This window comes from Bufo bufo, chromosome 2 (genome assembly GCF_905171765.1).
Source record: "Bufo bufo chromosome 2, aBufBuf1.1, whole genome shotgun sequence".
Lineage (NCBI taxonomy): Eukaryota > Metazoa > Chordata > Amphibia > Anura > Bufonidae > Bufo > Bufo bufo.
The window spans coordinates 355,981,792-356,000,773 of record NC_053390.1 but is presented as its reverse complement, the minus strand read 5'-3'; the positions used below and the strand labels follow the sequence as shown (position 1 = coordinate 356,000,773).

Sequence of the window (18,982 nt, the reverse complement as noted above, 5' to 3'; positions counted from 1 at the left end):
GACACCCTTTGAAAGCATGTGGTTTTTTGTAACATTTTTAATAAATGGTTATTTCATCTCCGTTTCAACAATACAGAGAGATTAAAGTAATCCAACTAAACAAAGAAAACTGAAGAAAAGTCTTTTCAAGATCTTCTGTAAATGTCATTCTACAAAAATGCCTATTCTAACTGAGGAAAAAGATAGGACACCCTTGCCCCTAATAGCGAGTGTTACCTCCTTTGGCTGAAATAACTGCAGTGAGACGGTTCTTGTAGCCATCTACCAGTCTTCGACATCGGTCTGAGGAAATTTTACCCCACTCCTCAATGCAGAACTTTTTCAGCTGTGAGATGTTTGAGGGGTTTCTTGCACGTACAGCCCTTTTCAAGTCACCCCACAGCATCTCAATGGGATTCAAATCTGGACTTTGACTTGGCCATTCCAGGACTCTCCATTTCTTCTTTTTCAGCCAATCTTTGGTTGATTTACTAGTATGTTTTGGGTCATTGTCATGTTGCATGGTCCAGTTCCGCTTCAGCTTTAATTTTCTAACTGATGGTCTCACATGTTCTTCAAGCACCTTCTGATACACAGTAGAATTCATCGTGGATTCTATGATGGTGAGCTGACCAGGTCCTGCTGCAGCAAAGCAGCCCCAAACCATGACACTTCCACCTCCATGCTTCACAGTTGGTATGAGGTTCTTTTCTTGGAATGCTGTGTTTGGTTTACGCCAAACATGTCCTCTGCTGTTGTGTCCAAATAATTCAATTTTGGACTCATCTGTCCAAAGAACATTATTCCAGAAGTCCTGGTCTTTGTCAACTTTATCTCTGGCAAATGTCAGTCTGGCCTCGATGTTTCTCTTGGAAAGCAAAGGTTTCCTCCTTGCACACCTCCCATGCAAGTTAAACTTGTACAGTCTCTTTCTGATTGTAGAGGCATGTACTTCTACATCAACAGTAGCCAGAGCCTGCTGTAGTTCTCGAGATGACACTTTAGGGTTTTTGGAGACCTCTTTTAGCATCTTGCGGTCTGCTCTTGGGGTGAACTTGCTGGGGCGACCAGTCCTGGGCATGTTGGCAGTTGTTTTGAAAGCCCTCCACTTGTAGACTATCTTCCGGACAGTGGAATGGCTGATTTCAAAATCTTTTGAGATCTTTTTAAATCCCTTCCCAGACTCATAGGCTGCTACAATCTTTTTTCTGAAGTCCTCTGACAGCTCTTTTGCTCTCACCATGGTGCTCACTCTCACTTCAACAGTCAGGAGCACACCAAACTAAATGTCTGAGGTTTAAATAGGGCAAGCCTCATTCAACATGCAGAGTAACGATCTACTAATTATGTGCACCTGGTGTGAGATCTGAGCCAATTTAAGAGGGAATACATGTGAGGGTGTCCTATCTTTTTCCTCAGTTAGAATAGGCATTTTTGTAGAATGACATTTACAGAAGATCTTGAAAAGACTTTTCTTCAGTTTTCTTTGTTTAGTTGGATTACTTTAATCTCTCTGTATTGTTGAAACGGAGATGAAATAACCATTTATTAAAAATGTTACAAAAAACCACATGCTTTCAAAGGGTGTCCTAATTTTTTCACATGACTGTATATATATTAATATTAGAGGGTGGAGAAGGGAGAGGCTTGAGACCTGCCAGGAGGGATTTGATTGGCGATTATATTAACAAATAGTTCACAGGAAGTCAGCCACACTGGAGAGACCGACTTCCTGTTTACACATTATAGCAAGCTCTGGGATGTTGGTAAGGCTACTTTCAGACTTGCGCTTTTCCCTTTCCACTATAGAGATCAGTCATAGGATCTCAATAGCGAGGGGAAATGCTTCAGTCTTGTCCCCATTCATTGTCAATGGGGATAAAACTCAACTGAACGAAACAGAGTGCACCAGAATGTATTCCGTTCCGTTTGGTTGCGTCCCCGTAGCGGACAGAATAATGCTGCAAGCAGAGTTTTTCTGTCCGCGATGTGGTGCGGAGCAAGACACACTAGCAAAAGGATCCGTCCCCCATTGACTTACGATGGTGTCCATGACGGATCCGTCTTGGCTATTTTAAAGATAACACAACCGGATCCGTTCATAACAGACGCAAACAATTGTATTATCAGAACGGAGGCGTTTTTTGCTGATCCATGATGGATCCAGCAAAAACGCTGGTGTGAAAGTAGCCTAAGAATTGAGGTCATATGACTGTGCCTAATAGAGCGGTTAAAATTAAAAGAAAAACTTTATTAGAGATAATTATATAAAATACAGCTTGTCCCTCTCTTATTGTTCAGAGATGGGCTGATAGGAGCAAAAGTCAGGGGTACAGTATATATTCGGCTGTATCCCGGACTTCCGCCGCATAGAAGATAGACACCGTTTATGAATACACACAGTGGAATATACTGTTACTGCGATCAGGTCCCTATTCAGATGGTGACAGCAATGGACCTAGTCTCTTATTCACTAGAGGCTCCGGTCCAGCTATCCCACCTTAAGCAGGGGTTCATTCGATTCCCCAGGGCTGCCCGGGAGTGTCTGTGTAGCCAACACCAGGGCAGATTACTGGAGGACCCCTAATAAGAACAAGCAAGAAAAATGGAATGCAAAGTTATTCACCAAAGTCTTGCGAGACTTCGGTGATGACCAATTTCACCTGGCCGGGGCCCATCGCTTTTAATGCTGTACGGAGAAGGGTCTCTGTCCTGCATCACTCAACACTAATGACGGTATTCGTTTTGCATTCCCCAAATTAGGTTGTGTGCATCCTTCATTTTTTGCGGGACTAGTTGTCTATGATTTGTGGCATGGCTGCACGACATCCATGTGCTGTCCTCATTTAGAAATGAAGAGGTCCGTGTGCAATCCACAAAAAACACGGATCAGGCATAAACCAGATATACAATTGTGTGAATGAGGCCTAGAATCATAAATCAAACTTTACTCTCTCTCATTATATATATATATATTTTCTCATCTTTCCCATGATGTGTTGTTCTCCCTCCGATAGACCCTCTGTTACCCATCATATTGGAACGACGTTCAAGGGGATAGCCTGGCACAAGAGTGTGGTGGGCAGTCATGGACTGCCAGTCACAAAGCTATAGACCGTTTACTGTTTTACGGGTTCAAGCAGCTTTACGTCACCAGAAAAGCTACAGCCTTCTCCGTGCTCACCAAGCACAGCGCCTGTGCTTGGTATCGCGCTCAGCGCCATTCACTTCTATGGGGCTGAGCTGCTCCTAGGCCATGTGACCGATGTACTTGACATCACTGACCTAGGAAAAGCTGAGAGAAGGCTGCGGCACTACTACAAGCATCTGACCCCCACCAGATACTGATGACCTATTCATTAGATCCAGGGATATCCCAGGTCACTGCCTGGGGCAGTGCTAAAGCCCACCTATTAGTGCCAGTGACATCCCCGGGATCACATGCAAATGAGCCTCTAGGAGCAGTCGCCTGTTGCAGTGTAGTTGTGCCCTACCTGTCGCGCAGACCTAGCCACAGACCCTGCTCTCTCTGTAACTGCAGCGCCCTTTCCACTTTGATTGACAGGACCAGGTGCCTGATCCTTGGAGTTGCAGAGCCTCTAGGTGTAACGGTAACGCCCCCGTTGCTCCTAGAACCTCATTAGCATATATTAAAACATCATTTTTCTCAGCAATCCGTGCACATATGAACATGGGACCAGCACAGATGCCTTCAGCTGCCAGGTGTACATGTAACAGGTCAGCCAGTGTCATAGGTACAAATCTGCTGACAGATGTCCTTTAACTTTCTCAACGTGATAGATGCCATTTGCTGAAGAAGACCACCTCGTCTACACGACGGACATATTTCCTGTTAACATGGAAGTCTGAAGAATAAAGCGCTAAGTGCAAGCTCTTGAGCTCCCACCAGGGCACCAACATGGAAGGCAACTTGACTTTGCCGTGTGTGATGGAGCCTGCTGCGGCCATGTGACCGGGAAGTTCTCCCCCTCACACTTCAGGACGGCGGGGCCCGGTACGAGCACACGCCACGAGCGACGCCCGCAAGGTCTTCCCGGCCGCCGTCATTTCTACTTTTCTAGAAAGCACCAGAAAGTCTGAGGAGGCACTTGGAGCAGCCATTACGTGAGGCGAGGACACTGCGCAGCACCGGAGCTATCGGCCTCCACCGGGCTGCGGGGAAGGGAACCAGGGGAGCCATGTTGGTTCCCTCCCCCCGCGATCTCTCTGGAAAGTTTGTCCGCCCGATCGATCGCTTCCCTGACCGGGTCTAGATTCAGGCTCGGCCACCGTTAGGAACACGAGTACACGGCGAAGGAAGGAGGCGGGCTGCTTACCTGGTCGTCAGAGCCGGGTGGAAGCTGAGCGCTGTGTGGGTGTATATGTTGTGTGGAGGTAAAAGCTTCAGGGCCTGTTCCTGTTCCTCCTCCCCTCCGTCATGTCATCGTGATCAAACATGTCTGAGTGTTTTCCCTCTGACTTCCTGATTCGGCTCCGCTTGACAAATTCAGGCAGTGTGCACGTAGGCCGGCCTGCCCCCCAGTGCGCACCAGGTACAGCGCCGCGCGTCCGGCTATGCGCGCTCGCCTCACACCGCGAGTCCGGAGTTCCACTTCGGGAGGAAAGACGCCTGCCCGCTGCCGTAGACGAGCCCTCGCCACACACGGAGGGCGCAAGTCGCCTCCCAAGTTCCTTCACGGCTGCTTATTCCTGCCCTCAGTGGTTTTAATGTTATGGCTGCTTCATTCCTAGATGTTTTTGTGGTATTGGGGCTCATGCACGCACACGACCGTTATTTTACGGCCATGTGCATTCCGTATTTTGCAGGACAGAACAGCCGGCCCTTAACAGAACAGTCCTATCCTTGTCCGTAAAGCGGACAATAATTGGATAGGTTCAGGTTTTTTTGCAGAATAGACACGGAGTAGTTTCTGTTTTTTTTTTTTTTTTTTTCTTTTCCTTTTTTTCCAGCCCCATTGAATAGAATGGTTCCGCACATGGGCCATAAAAATAACAGCCACAAAAAAAAAAATACGTTTCTGTGCATGTTGGCATAATGTGTTATGTAGTGGCATAGGGTTGGTAGTGTGCCACACAAACCGCAGCTGGTTACCAACAAATATTTGTCCCAAAATCTAAGCTAACATTTTTTACGGAACAATTGAAAAAACTATAATTTATATATATATAATATAAAGGACGTATATATGTATGTACGTTCCATGATCACTCAAAAACGCAAACATCGCTTGCAACGAAACTTGGTATACATATCCCTTGCTACCTGGAAAGAAATCTTATGGGGGTCACAGCTCTCTAGGAAGTACCGTTCCTGAGATATTCCCAAAATTTGACCTGCATTAGCCAATACAAGCCTGCAAGTCTTTCTATTCATATTCCAACTGCCATACACACGGTCACATGTCCCTTATCAGCCAATAGAAGCTCGCAGGCCCTTCGCAGACAAGCGTTCCTCCCGCAGCGAGTTCGCATCACAGCTCCCGGCCTGACCTCCCAAGCACTGACGGGCTTCACATAGCATTATATTGATTTATGATGCTATGTAACCCTTACAGTTCTGGAATGTATTGGATAACACTGGCAGCATTATGCCAGTGTTATCCAATACATTCTAGAACTGTAAGGCCCCTTTCACACGGGTGCAATGCGTGAGGTGAACGCATTGCACCCGCACTGAATCTGGACCCATTCATTTCTTTGTGGCTGTGCACATGAGCGGTGATTATCACGCATCACTTGTGCGTTGCGTCAAAATCGCAGCATGCTCTATATTGTGCGTTTTTCACGCAACGCAGGCCCATAGAAGTGAATGGGGCTGCATGAAAATTGCAACCATCCGCAAGCAAGTGCGGATGCGGTGCGATTTTCACGCATGGTTGCTAGGTGACAGTCTATTCACTGTATTATTTTCCCTTATAACATGGTTATAAGGGGAAATAATATAATTCTTTAATACAGAATGCTTAGTAGAAGGCCAATTGACCATGTGATGAGCACAGTGACATCACCACAGGTCCTGAAGAAAGAACAGGAGACCGGCAGCTACGCGATCAATTGGAGGAGGTGAATTAATTTTATTTATTTTTTTAACCCTCAATTGACCTTTTACTATGCATTCTGTATTTAAAGAATGCTATTATTTTCCCTTATAACCATATTATAAGGGAAAATAATAATAAAATTTACCGAATACTGAAGCCAAACCCAAACTTCTGTGAAGAAGTTCGGGTCTGGGTACCAAACATGCCGATTTTTCTCACGCGCGTGCAAAACGCATTAAAATGCTTTGCACTCGCGGGGAAAAATCGCGCATGTTCCCGCAATGCACCTGCATCTTTTCCCGCAACGCTCGTGTGAAACCAGCCTAAGGGTTACATAGCATCATAAATCAATATAATGCTATGTAACCCCCGGCAGCGCTGGGAGGTCAGGCCGGGAGCTGCTATGCGGATTCGCTGCGGGAGGAACGCTCGTCTGCAAGGGGCCTTAGTCTCCACATACGCACAGTTTTACTCTAGGTTTCCATAACAACCCAGCCATTTTTCTTCACTGCTGTAGGTCAGCTTTAGGCTACATGCACACGACCGTATGTGTTTTGCGGTCCGCAGAAAAAAAAATGGATGACATCCGTATGTCATCCGTCTTTTCTTGCAGATCCATTGTAACTGCCTAAAAGGGACAAGAATAGGATATGTTATATTTTTTTTGCGGTGCTACGGAACGGACATACGGATACGGATAGCACACAGTGTGCTATCCGCATTTTTTGCGGACCCATTGAAATGAAAGGGTCCGCATCCTATCCGCAAAAAAAAATGGAATGGACACGGAAACAAACAACATTCGTGTGCATGTAGCTTTAGGCTAGGGCTACACAACGACATTTGTCCCTACACATAGGGCACAACTACACTGCTACATGTGTCGCGCGACAATTTTTATAATGATAATCTATGATGTTGTACTTCGACATGTAACATGTTGCAACGCGACAGTCACAGAAAAATCCATCTTGGATGGAATTTTTGCAACTGTCTTGTCGCAGCATAGATTTGAGACAAAATGTCGCACGACACATGTTGTCGTGTAGCCCTAGCATTAAAGGGGCAGGGCGCTGTGGAGGTCACTGTTAAAGGGGCGGGCACTGTGGAGGTTACTAAGGGGCGGTCACTGTTAAGGGGGCAGGGGCCACTATTAGGGTCCATTCACACGTCCGCAATTTCGTTCCGCATTCTGCGGAACGGAATTGCGGACCCATTCAGTTCTATGGGGCAGCACGATGTGCTGCCCGGATCCGGAATTGCGGATCCGCACTTCCGGGTCTGCAATTCCGATCCCAAAAAATATAGAACATGTCCTATTCTTGCAATTGCGGACAATAATAGGCATTTTCTATTAAGTGCCGGCGATGTGCGGTCCGCAAAATGCGGAACACACATCGCTGATGTCCGTGTTTTGCGGATACACACACACGGACGTGTGAATGGACCCTTAAAGGGGCAACTACTGTGGAGGTCTCTGTTAACGCAGCAGGATACTGTGAAGGTTACTGTTAAGGGAGTGGGGTGCTGTGAAACTCACTGTTAAAGGGGCGGGCTGCTGTGGAGGTCCAATTTTAACCCCTTAAGGACTTAGGGCGTACCGGTACGCCCTATTTCCCGAATCCTTAAGGACTCAGGGCGTACCGGTACGTCCTAAGTTTAAATCGAGATTGCGGAGCTGCGGGGGTTAATCCGAACAGGATGCCGGCTGAAATCATTCAGCCGGCATCCTGTCACAACGCCAGGGGGGGTCATGTGGGGTATGCTGCGCTTTCTGCAGTTTCTGATCCCCGCGGTGATCAGAAACTTTAGTGTGCCTAAAATATAGATTTTGCACCCCCTCATGATTTTTTGCCGGCGGGTGGTGCAGGAGGGGTTTGTGGGCGGTGCGGCAGGCGGGATCGCGATCCCCCGCCCGCCTCCTCTTGAAAATTCGTTGGTGTACAGTGGGTATACCAGGGTGTCAGCACATTGCTGACACTCTGGTATAAACTGCTGACATCTGTGCAGATGTCAGCCGTTTAACCCTTTCCATACCGCGGTCCGTACGGACCGCTGTATGGAGAAAGTTAACAGTAAGAGGGAGCTCCCTCCCTCTCCCATCGGGGGGCTGCTGTGCCTTTGCAGACCCCCGATGGAGAGGGAGAGAGCCCCCAGACAGCCCCCCTCCTTACCCTTCCCCGTCTGCGAAGTTGTGGCCACAACTGAGCAGACGGGGAAGGTTCCCATGGCAACAGGACGCCTTCTCAGGCATCCTGCTGTCCATGGTGCTGAACAGATCTGTGCTAAAGGCATAGATCTGTTCAGACAAAATTTAAGTAAAATACAGTACAAAACACTATATAGTGTACTGTATTATGCAGACATCAGACCCACTGGATCTCCAAGAACCAAGTGGGTCTGGGTAAAAAAAAAAGTAAAAATCAAAAAACACATTTATCACTGATTAAAAATGAAAAAAATAAAATTCCCTACACATGTTTGGTATCGCCGCGTCCATAACGACCTGATCTATAAAACGGTCATGTTACTTTCCCCGCACGGTGAACGCCATAAAAATAAAAACTATGAGGAAATTGAAATTTTGCCCACCTTACTTCCCAAAAAAGGTAATAAAAGTGATCAAAAAAGTTGCATTTACGCCAAAATAGTACCAATCAAACCGTCATCTCATCCCGCAAAAATCATACCCTACCCAAGATAATCGCCCAAAAACTGAAAAAACTATGGCTCTTAGACTATGGAAACACTAAAACATGATTTTTTTTGTTTAAAAAATGAAATCATTGTGTAAAACTTAAATAAATAAAAAAAGTATACATATTAGGTATCGCCGCGTTCGTATCGACCGGCTCTATAAAAATATCACATGACCTTACCCCTCAGGTGACCACCGTAAAAAAAAAAAAAAAAGTGTAAAAAAAGCCATTTTTTGTCATCTTACGTCACAAAAAGTGTAATAGCAAGCGATCAAAAAGTCATATGCCCCCCAAAATAGTGCCAATCAAACCGTCATCTCATCCCGCAAAAAATGAGACCCTACTTAAGATAATCGCCCAAAAACTATGGCTCTTAGACTATGGAGACACTAAAACATTTTTTTTGTTTTAAAAATGAAATCATTGTGTAAAACTTAAATAAAAAAAATTGTATACATATTAGGTATCGCCGCATCCGTGACAACCTGCTCTATAAAATTACCACATGATCTAACCTGTCAGGTGAATGTTGTAAATAACAAAAAAATAAAACGTGCCAAAAAAGGTATATCTTGTTACCTTGCCGCACAAAAAAGTGTAATATAGAGCAACCAAAAATCATATGTACCCTAAACTAGTACCAACAAAACTGCCACCCTATCCCGTAGTTTCTAAAATGGTGTCACTTTTTTGGAGTTTCTACTCTAGGGGTGCATCAGGGGGGCTTCAAATGGGACATGGTGTAAAAAAAAAAAAACAGTCCAGCAAAATCTGCCTTCCAAAAACCGTATGGCATTCCTTTCCTTCTGCGCCCTGCCGTGTGCCCGTACAGCAGTTTACGACCACATATGGGGTGTTTCTGTAAACTACAGAATCAGGGCCATAAATATTGAGTTTGGTTTGGCTGTTAACCCTTGCTTTGTAACTGGAAAAAAAATATTAAAATGGAAAATCTGCCAAAAAAGTGAAATTTTGAAATTGTATCTCTATTTTCAAATAAATCCAGTTTTGAATACCTTGAGGGGTGTAGTTTCTTAGATGGGGTCACTTTTATGGAGTTTCTACTCTAGGGGTGCATCAGGGGGGCTTCACATGGTGTCAAAAAACCAGTCCAGCAAAATCTGCCTTCCAAAAACCATACGGCGCACCTTTCCCTCTACGCCCTACTGTGGGGTGTTTCTGTAAACGGCAGTCAGGGCAATAAAGATACAGTCTTGTTTGGCTGTTAACCTCTGCTTTGTTAGTGGAAAAAATGGGTTAAAATGGAAAATTAGGCAAAAAAATGAAATTCTAAAATTTCATCCCCATTTGCCAATAACTCTTGTGCAACACCTAAAGGATTAACGAAGTTTGTGAAATCAGTTTTGAATACCTTGAGGGGTGTAGTTTATAAAAAGGGGTCATTTTTTGGCGGTTTCTATTATGTAAGCCTCGCAAAGTAACTTCAGACCTGTAGTGGTCCCTAAAAATTGGGTTTTTGCAAATTTCTGAAAAATTTCAAGATTTGCTTCTAAACTTCTAAGCCTTGTAACATCCCCAAAATAATTCAAACATGAAGTAGACATATGGGGAATGTAAAGTCATCACAATTTTTGGGGGTATTACTATGTATTATAAAAGTAAAGAAACTGAAACTTTGAAATTTGTAAATTTTTGGTAAATTTGGTATTTTTTTTATGCAAAAAAAAATTTTTTTTTCGACTTCATTTTACCAGTGTCATGAAGTACAATATGTGACGAAAAAACTATCTCAGAATGGCCTGGATAAGTCAAAGCGATTTAAAGTTATCAGCACTTAAAGTGACACTGGTCAGATTTGCAAAAAATGCCCAAGTCCTTAAGGTGAAATAGGGCTGAGTCCTTAAGGGGTTAAAGTGGCGGGGCACTGTGGGGGGGTCAATGTTAGGCCTCTTTCACATGAGCGTGACGGATTGGCTCCAAATGCGTTCAGTTTTGCAAGCAAGTTCAGTCAGTTTTGTCTGCAATTGCGTTCAGTTTTTTCTGCGCGAGTGCAATGCGTTTTGATGCGTTTTCACGTGCGTTATAAAAAACTGAAGGTTTACAAACAACATCTCTTAGCAACCATCAGTGAAAAACGCATTGCATCCGGACTTGCTTGCGGATGCAATGCGTTTTTCACTGAAGCCCCATTCACTTCTATGGGGCCGAGGCTGCGTGAAAAACACAGAATATAGAACATGCTGCGATTTTCACACAACACAGAACTGATGTGTGAAAAACAATGCTCATGTACACAGACCAATTGAAATGAATGGGTCAGGATTCAGTGCGGGTGCAATGTGTTCACGTCACACATTGCACCCATGCGGAAAACTCGCTTGTGTGAAAGAGGCCTTATTGAGGGTTAGGGGACTGTGGAGGTCATTGTTAAAGGGGCGGGGTGCTGTAAAGGTCACTGTTATGGGGGATACTGTCGATATCTTTTAATGACACACAGAAACATTAACCCCTTAAGGACCCTGGGATTTTCCATTTTTGTTTTTCACTCCCCGCCTTCCCATATTCCTAACTTTTTTATTTTTCCATTCACATAGCCTTATGAGGGCTTATTTTTTGCAGGACAAGTTGTACTTTCTAATGGCACCATTTACGGTTGCACACCATGTAGTAGGGAGTGGGGAAAAAAATTCCAAATGGGGTAGAATTGGGAAAAAACACAATTCTGATAAAGGTTTTTATTTTTTTTACACTGTACACTATGTGGTAAAATTGACCTGTTATCTTCATTCTCCAGGTCAGTACAGTTCTAACGATACCACACTTGTATAATTTCTCTTGCGTTTTCATACTGAAAAAAAAATTAAAACCTTTGAGAAAATTTAGTTTATTTTATAACCATATACTGACCCCTATAACTTTTTTGTAGCTATCATTTTTTGCGAGGCGATCTGTTCTTTTTTAGTGATACCAATTTGAAGTGTGTGCGACATTTTAATTACTTTTTATTAAATAATTATTGAGTAGTTGAAGTGACAAAAAATGCCAAATTGTCTGTTTTTATTTATTTTTTTCACTACGCCATTTGCCGTATGCCATTAATATTGTTCGATTTTAATAGTACGGGCATTTTCGCACACGGCGATGCCCATGATGTTTATTTTTTTTATTGGTTAAGTATTTTTATTTTAAGGAAAGGGGGGTGATTTGAACTTTTAGGTTTTTTTATTTTTTTATATTTGTAAAAACTTTTTTTTACTTTTTTTAAGTCACCTTGGGTGACAATAACTGCCAATCATTAGATTGCCCATAGTATTCAGTGATGGCTAAATAGCCATCATTGAAGACTTCATTTGCACTATATAAATACAAGGCTGCCATCTAGTGGCCTATATTGATATATAAATCTAACTGACTCTTAAGCCGGCTTGAGGCTTTGGTCAATTAGATCGTGGTAACAAGTCCCCCGATCTCAGCTGGGAACGCTGTTATCGGACCGGAAGCACGTGACTTCCGGTCTGCGCAGATGCCATGGTCACATTTGACCACGGCATCTGAAAGGTAAGATGTATGCGATCAGTCTTATGGCTGATCGCATACATGTGTCGCGGGTCTCTGCTATTTAAAATAGCAGAGACCCCGCGGCTAAGGCGCCCGCTGCACACGCGAGCGGGCACCATGTTTACGGATCGAATCTATGACGTACAGCTACGTCATGGGTCCTTAAGGGGTTAGGCTACTTTCACACCTGCGTTTAGGTGCGGATCCGTCTGGTATCAGCACAGACGGATCCGCACCTATAATGCAAACGTTGGTATCCGTTCAGTACGTATCCGTCTGCATAACTCAGTCAAAAAAAAGTCTAAGTGTAAGTCAAACGGATGCACAATTGCAGCAATATTGTGTCAATGTAAACGGATCCGTCCCCATTGACTTACATTGTAAGTCAGGACGGATCCGTTTGGCTGCGCATCGCTGCAAGCAGCGTTTTGGTGTCCGCCTCCAGAGCGGAATGGAGCCAAACTGATGCATTCTGAACGGATCCTTATCCATTCAGAATGCACTGGGGCTAAACTGATCAGTTTTGGGCCGCTTGTGAGAGCCCTGAAACGGATCTCACAGGCGGACCCAGAAACGGCAGTGTGAAAGTAGCCTAAAATTAAATAGATGAAATATAGCCGTGCGAAGCCGGGTCCTTCTGCTAGTGAATGATAAAGATTAAAAGTAATACATGTCTATAGCTCAGTATAATGATAAGAACTTATTACCAGCATTTACTGTCAGCTGTAAAATTATAAGAATTACCACCAAAATAATCTAGTCATGTACCACCAGCCTCAAAAAAATCACGGACACATCTATTTTTTTTTCACGGACACAGGAAAAAAGCTGTCCATTTTTACGGACTATCCAGAAATTTCTGGACAGCTGGCAACTCTGGCTGTTACATGAAAACCCGGCACAAAACTCATGCACATAACCATTGCCACAAAATACGGATATCAGCATCCTGCTCTTTTCTCAGTCCCTGTTAGGCCTCTTTCACCCAGGCGAGATTTCCGCGCGGGTGCAATGCGTGAGGTGAACGCATTGCACCCGCACTGAATCCGGACCCATTCATTTCTATGGGGTTGTGCACATGAGCGATAATTTTCACGCATCACTTGTGCGTTGCGTGAAAATCGCAGCATTCTCCTCTTTGTGCGTTTTTCACGTAACGCAGGCCCCATAGAAATTAATGGGTTTGCGTGAAAATCGCAAGCAAGTGCGGATGCAGTGCGATTTTCACGCACGGTTGCTAGGTGACGATTGGGGACCCAATCATTATTATTTTCCCTTATAACATAGTTATAAGGGGAAATAATAGCATTCTTAATACAGAATGCTTAGTAAAATAGGGCTGAAGGGGTTAAAAAAAATATATAAATAATTTAACTCACCTTAATCCACTTGTTTGCGCAGCCCGGCTTCTCTTCTGTCTTCAACTTTGCTGTGGAAAAGGACCTGTGGTGACGTCACTGCGCTCATCACATGGTCCGTCACATGATCCATCACCATGGTGATGGACCATGTGATGAGCGCAGTGATGTCATCAAAGGTCCTTTACCCCGGTCCTAAAGAAAGAAGAAAAGGCAGGCTGCGCGAACAAGTGCATAAGGTGAGTTAAATATTTATTTTTTATTTTTTAACCCCTCCAGCCCTATTTTAGTAAGCATTCTGTATTAAGAATGCTATTATTTTCCCTTAACACCATGTTATAAGGGAAAATAATAAAATCTACACATAACCCAAACCCGATTTTCTGTGAAGAAGTTCGGGTTTGGGTACCAAACATGCCGATTTTTCTCACGCACGTGAAAAACGCATTAAAATGTTTTGCACTCGCGCAGAAATTTTCCCGCGACAAACCCGCATCTTATCTGGCCCAAATCCATGACGACCATGTGAAAGAGGCCTTATAGAAATGCCCATACTTGTCTGCAAAACGGACAAGACTATGACATGTTTTATAATTCGCCGAACGGCCGCTCAGATGCATGCCATAGAAATGAATGGGTCAACATATGCGATCCGCAAAAAATGTGGATCGGACACAGACTAAAAATATGGTTGTGTGCTTGAGGCCCAAAGGGGTCATGTTAATGTTTAACCCCCTGGAGCTGTAAACTATTGTTGTATTTTTCTTTCATCTTCTGTTAGCCTGAACTTTACTTTTCCGTTCACATAGCACAGGGCTGGCCAACCTGCGGCTCTCCAGCTGTTGCAAAACTACAACTCCCAGCATGCCCAGACAGCCTACAACTATCAGCCTACAGCAGGGCATGGTGGGAATTGTAGTTTTACAACAGCTGGAGAGCCGCAGGTTGGCCAGCCCTGACATAGCAGTAAGAGGGCTTGTTTTTTTGCGGGACAAGTTGTATTTTTTAATGGTGCCATATTTTAATCTACCATATCATGTGTTAGAAAAAAATGAAAAAATATCCTTGTGGGGTGCAACTTAAAAAGAAAAGCAGTTCCACCACCATTTTTTGTCTTTCACTGTGCGCTCAAACGGACGAGTAACCTTTAGGCTGGGTTCACACGGGCGTCGCGTTTTGGCTCAGGATGCGTCCCGGGTGCATTACGGCAAACTCACGCGAGTAGGTATCCAACTGCAGTCAGTTTTGACTGCGATTGCGTTCCGTTGTTCAGTTTTTATCGCGCGGGTGCAATGCGTTTTCTTCACTGAAGTTCAGGTTTGGGTTCGGTGTTGTGTAGATGTAATTATTTCCCCTTATAACATGGTTATAAGGGAAAATAATAGCATTCTTTAATACAGAATGCTTAGTACAAGGTCAATTGAGGGTTAAAAAATAAATTAACTCACCTCCTCCAATTGATCGAGTAGCTGTCGGTCTCCTGTTCTTTCTTCAGGACCTGTCAAAGGACCTGTGGTGACGTCACTGAGCTCATCACATGATCCTATCACATAGTCCATCACCACGGTGATGGACCATGTGATGTGATGTCACCACAGATCCTTTAACCGGCAGCTCATGATTAAAGAAGTAAGAAGAGATCGGCAACTACGCGATCAAGAGGAGGAGGTGAGTTTTCTTTTTTCACGCTTAATTGACCACCTACTAAGCATTCTGTATTAAAGAATGCTATTATTATCCCTTATAACCATGTTATAAGGGAAAATAATACAGTGAATAGACTGTCACCTAGCAACCATGTGTGAAAATCGCACCGCATCCGCAGTTGCTTGCGGATTGTTGCGATTTTCACGCAGCCTCATTCACTTCTTTTGGGCCTGCGTTGCGTGATAAACGCACAATATATCGCATGCTGCGATTTTCACGCAAAGCACAAGTGATGCATGAAAATCACCGCTCATGTGAACAGCCCCATAGAAATGAATGGGTCCGGATTCAGTGCGGGTGCAATGCGTTCACCTCACGCATTGCACCCGCGCGGAAATCTCGCCAGTGTGAACTAAGCCTTAGGCCCCTTTCACACGAGCAAGTTTTCCGCTCCGGTGCAATGCGTGACGTGAACGCATAGCACCCACACTGAATCCGGACCCATTCATTTCAATGGTTTTGCGTTGCGTGAAAAATCACAGCATGTTCTATATTCTGCGTTTTTCACGCAGCCCTGGCTCCATAGATGTGAATAGGGCTTCAGTGAAAAACGCATTGCATCCGGAAGCAATGCGTTTTTCACTGATGGTTGCTAAGAGATGTTTGTAAACCTTCAGTTTTTTATCACGCGCGTGAAAAACACATCAAAGCGCATTGCACTTGCTCGGAAAAAACTGAATGCAATCGCAGACAAAACTGACTGAAATTGTTTGCAAAATGGTGCGAGTTTCACTGAACGCATCTGGAGCCAATCAGTCACGCTCGTGTGAAAGAGGCCTTAGGCCTCTTTCACACGAGCGTGACGAATTAGGTCCGGATGCGTTCAGGGTGCGTTCAGTGAAACTCGCACCATTTTGCAAGCAAGTTCAGTCAGTTTTGTCTGCGATTGCGTTTAGTTGTTCAGTTTTTTCCGCGCGAGTGCAATGCGTTTTGATGCGTTTTTCACGCACGTGATAAAAAACTGAAGGTTTACAAACAACATCTCTTCGCAACCATCAGTGAAAAACACATTGCATCCGCACTTGCTTGCGGATGCAATGCGTTTTTCACGCAGCCCCATTCACTTCTATGGAGCCGGGGCTGCGTGAAAAACGCTGAATATAGAACATGCTGCGATTTCCCCGCAACGCAGAACTGATGCGTGAAAAACAACGCTCATGTACACAGACCCATTGAAATGAATGGGTCAGGATTCAGTGCGGGTGCTGTGCGTTCACGTCACGCACGCAGAACACATCCGTATGTCATCCGTATTTTGCGGATCCATACTGTAGAAATGCTATGCCCAACCCATATTGCTCATGTGTTTAGTAATTAGTTACTGTTTCTGTATACGATCCGCAAAAAACGGATCAAATACGGAAACCATACGGATATGTTTTGTGCAATAACGGTACGGAAGAGGACTTAAATCAGAGAAGAAAAAAACTGATACGGAACAACAGATCCGTGAAAAACGGAACCCAAAACAACAACGGTCGTGTGCATGAGCCCTTATTCTGTAGATTGGTATGGTACCAATACTAGATTTATAGAGCTTTACTACTTTTGAGAAAATAAAAAAACTTTCAAAAAAATTGCTTTGTGTCGTCATATTCTGATACCCATAATAAAACTTTTTTAATATTTGTTGTGGATTTGTTTATTGGAGGGCAAGCTGTAGTTTTTTGGGGGTACATGTGACTTCGGGTACTTTCACACTTGCGTTGTTGGATTCCGGCAGGCAGTTCTGTTGCTGGAACCGCCTGCCAGATCCGGAAATCCTCGTGCAAACGGATAGCATTTGTTTGCGGATCTGGCTGACAAATGCATTGAAACACCGGATCCGTCACTTGGTACCGGATGCGGCATTAATACATTTCAATGGAAATTAATGCCGGTATTCCAGCAAGTGTTCCGGAATTTTGGCCGGAAAAAATACCGCAGCATGTTGTGGTATTGTCTCCGTCCAAAAACCGTACAGTGACTGAAATGAAGACATCCTGAACAGATTGCTCTCCATTCAGAAAGCATTAGGATAAGGCCTCCTACACACGACCGTTGTGTGCACCCGTGGCCGTTGTGCCGTTTTCCGTTTTTTTTCGCGGGCCCATTGACTTTCAATGGGTCTGTGGAAAAATCGGAAAATGCACCGTTTTGCAGCCGCATCCGTGATCCGTGTTTCCTGGCCGTGAAAAAAATATGACCTGTCCTATTTTTTTCACGGCCAACGGTTCACGGACCCATTCAAGTCAATGGGTCCGTGAAAGAACACGGATGCACACAAGATTGGCATCAGTGTCCGTGATCCGTGGCCGTAGGTTAGTTTTTATACAGACGGATCCGAAGATCCGTCTGCATAAAAGCTTTTTCAAAGCTGAGTTTTCACTTCGTGAAAACTCAGAACCGACAGTATATTCTAACACAGAAGCGTTCCCATGGTGATGGGGACGCTTCTAGTTAGAATACACTACAAACTGTGTACAAGACTGCCCCCTGCTGCCTGGCAGCACCCGATCTCTTACAGGGGGCCGTGATCAGCACAATTAACCCCTTCAGGTGCGGCACCTGAAGGGGTTAATTGTGCTGATCACGGCCCCCTGTAAGAGATCAGGGCTGCCAGGCAGCAGGGGGCAGACCCTCCCCCCCTCCCCAGTTTGAATATCATTGGTGGCCAGTGCGGCCCCCCCCCTCCCTCTATTGTAATAATTCGTTGGTGGCACAGTGTGCGCCCCCCCCCTCCCTCCCTTGTAATAATTCGTTGGTGGCACAGTGTGCGCCCCCCATTGGCCCCCCTCCCTCTATAGCATTAACAACATTGGTGGCCAGTGTGCGGCGTCCCATCTCCCCCCCCCCCCCCCATCATTGGTGGCAGCGGAGTTCCGATCGGAGTCCCAGTTTAATCGCTGGGGCTCCGATCGGTAACCATGGCAACCAGGATGCTACTACAGTCCTGGTTGCCATGGTTACTTAGCAATAGTACAATAGTAGAAGATTCATACTTACCTGCTGCTGCGATGTTCGTGTCTGGCCGGGAGCTCCACCTACTGTAAGTGACAGGTCTGTGCGGCGCATTGCTAAATGAACCGTCACTTACCAGTAGGAGGAGCTCCCGGCCGGACACGAACATCGCAGCTCCCAGGTAAGTATGAATCTTTTACTATTGTACTATTGCTAGTAACCCGCTGCCACCAATGATCGGGGGGTGGGGGAGATGGGAGGCCGCACACTGGCCACCAATGTTGTTAATGCTATAGAGGGAGGGGGGCCAATGGGGGGCGCACACTGTGCCACCAACGATTTATTACAATAGAGGGAGGAAGGGCGCACACTGTGCCACCAACGAATTATTACAATAGAGGTGGGGGGGGCGGACACTGTGCCACCAACGAATTATTACAATAGAGGGGGGGGGGGGGGGCCGCACTGGCCACCAATGATATTTAAACTGGGGGGGGGGGTCTGCCCCCTGCTGCCTGGCAGCCCTGATCTCTTACAGGGGGATATGATAGTACAATTAACCCCTTCAGGTGCGGCACCTGAGGGGTTAATTGTGCTGATCACGGCCCCCTGTAAGAGATCGGATGCTGCTAGGCAGCAGGGGGCAGTCATGTACACAGTTTGTAGTATATTCTAACTAGAAGCGTCCCCATCACCATGGGAACGCCTCTGTGTTAGA

At 45.0% G+C, this 18,982-nt stretch overlaps 1 protein-coding gene across 3 annotated transcripts in view; it reads right to left on the bottom strand.

The window, feature by feature from the left end:
- SMARCA2 (SWI/SNF related, matrix associated, actin dependent regulator of chromatin, subfamily a, member 2) overlaps positions 1-18,982 on the bottom strand; it is a 289,118-nt gene that overhangs the window by 237,218 nt on the left and 32,918 nt on the right. For 2 of the 3 annotated variants that reach the window (XM_040417114.1, XM_040417116.1), the window contains exon 1: positions 4,317-4,569. The exons of the other annotated variant lie outside the window; for it this stretch is intronic. The gene's annotated coding sequence lies outside the window, so the exon portion shown is untranslated. Of the gene's footprint in view, positions 1-4,316; positions 4,570-18,982 lie in introns of those variants that run through there. 3 annotated transcript variants of the gene reach the window in all.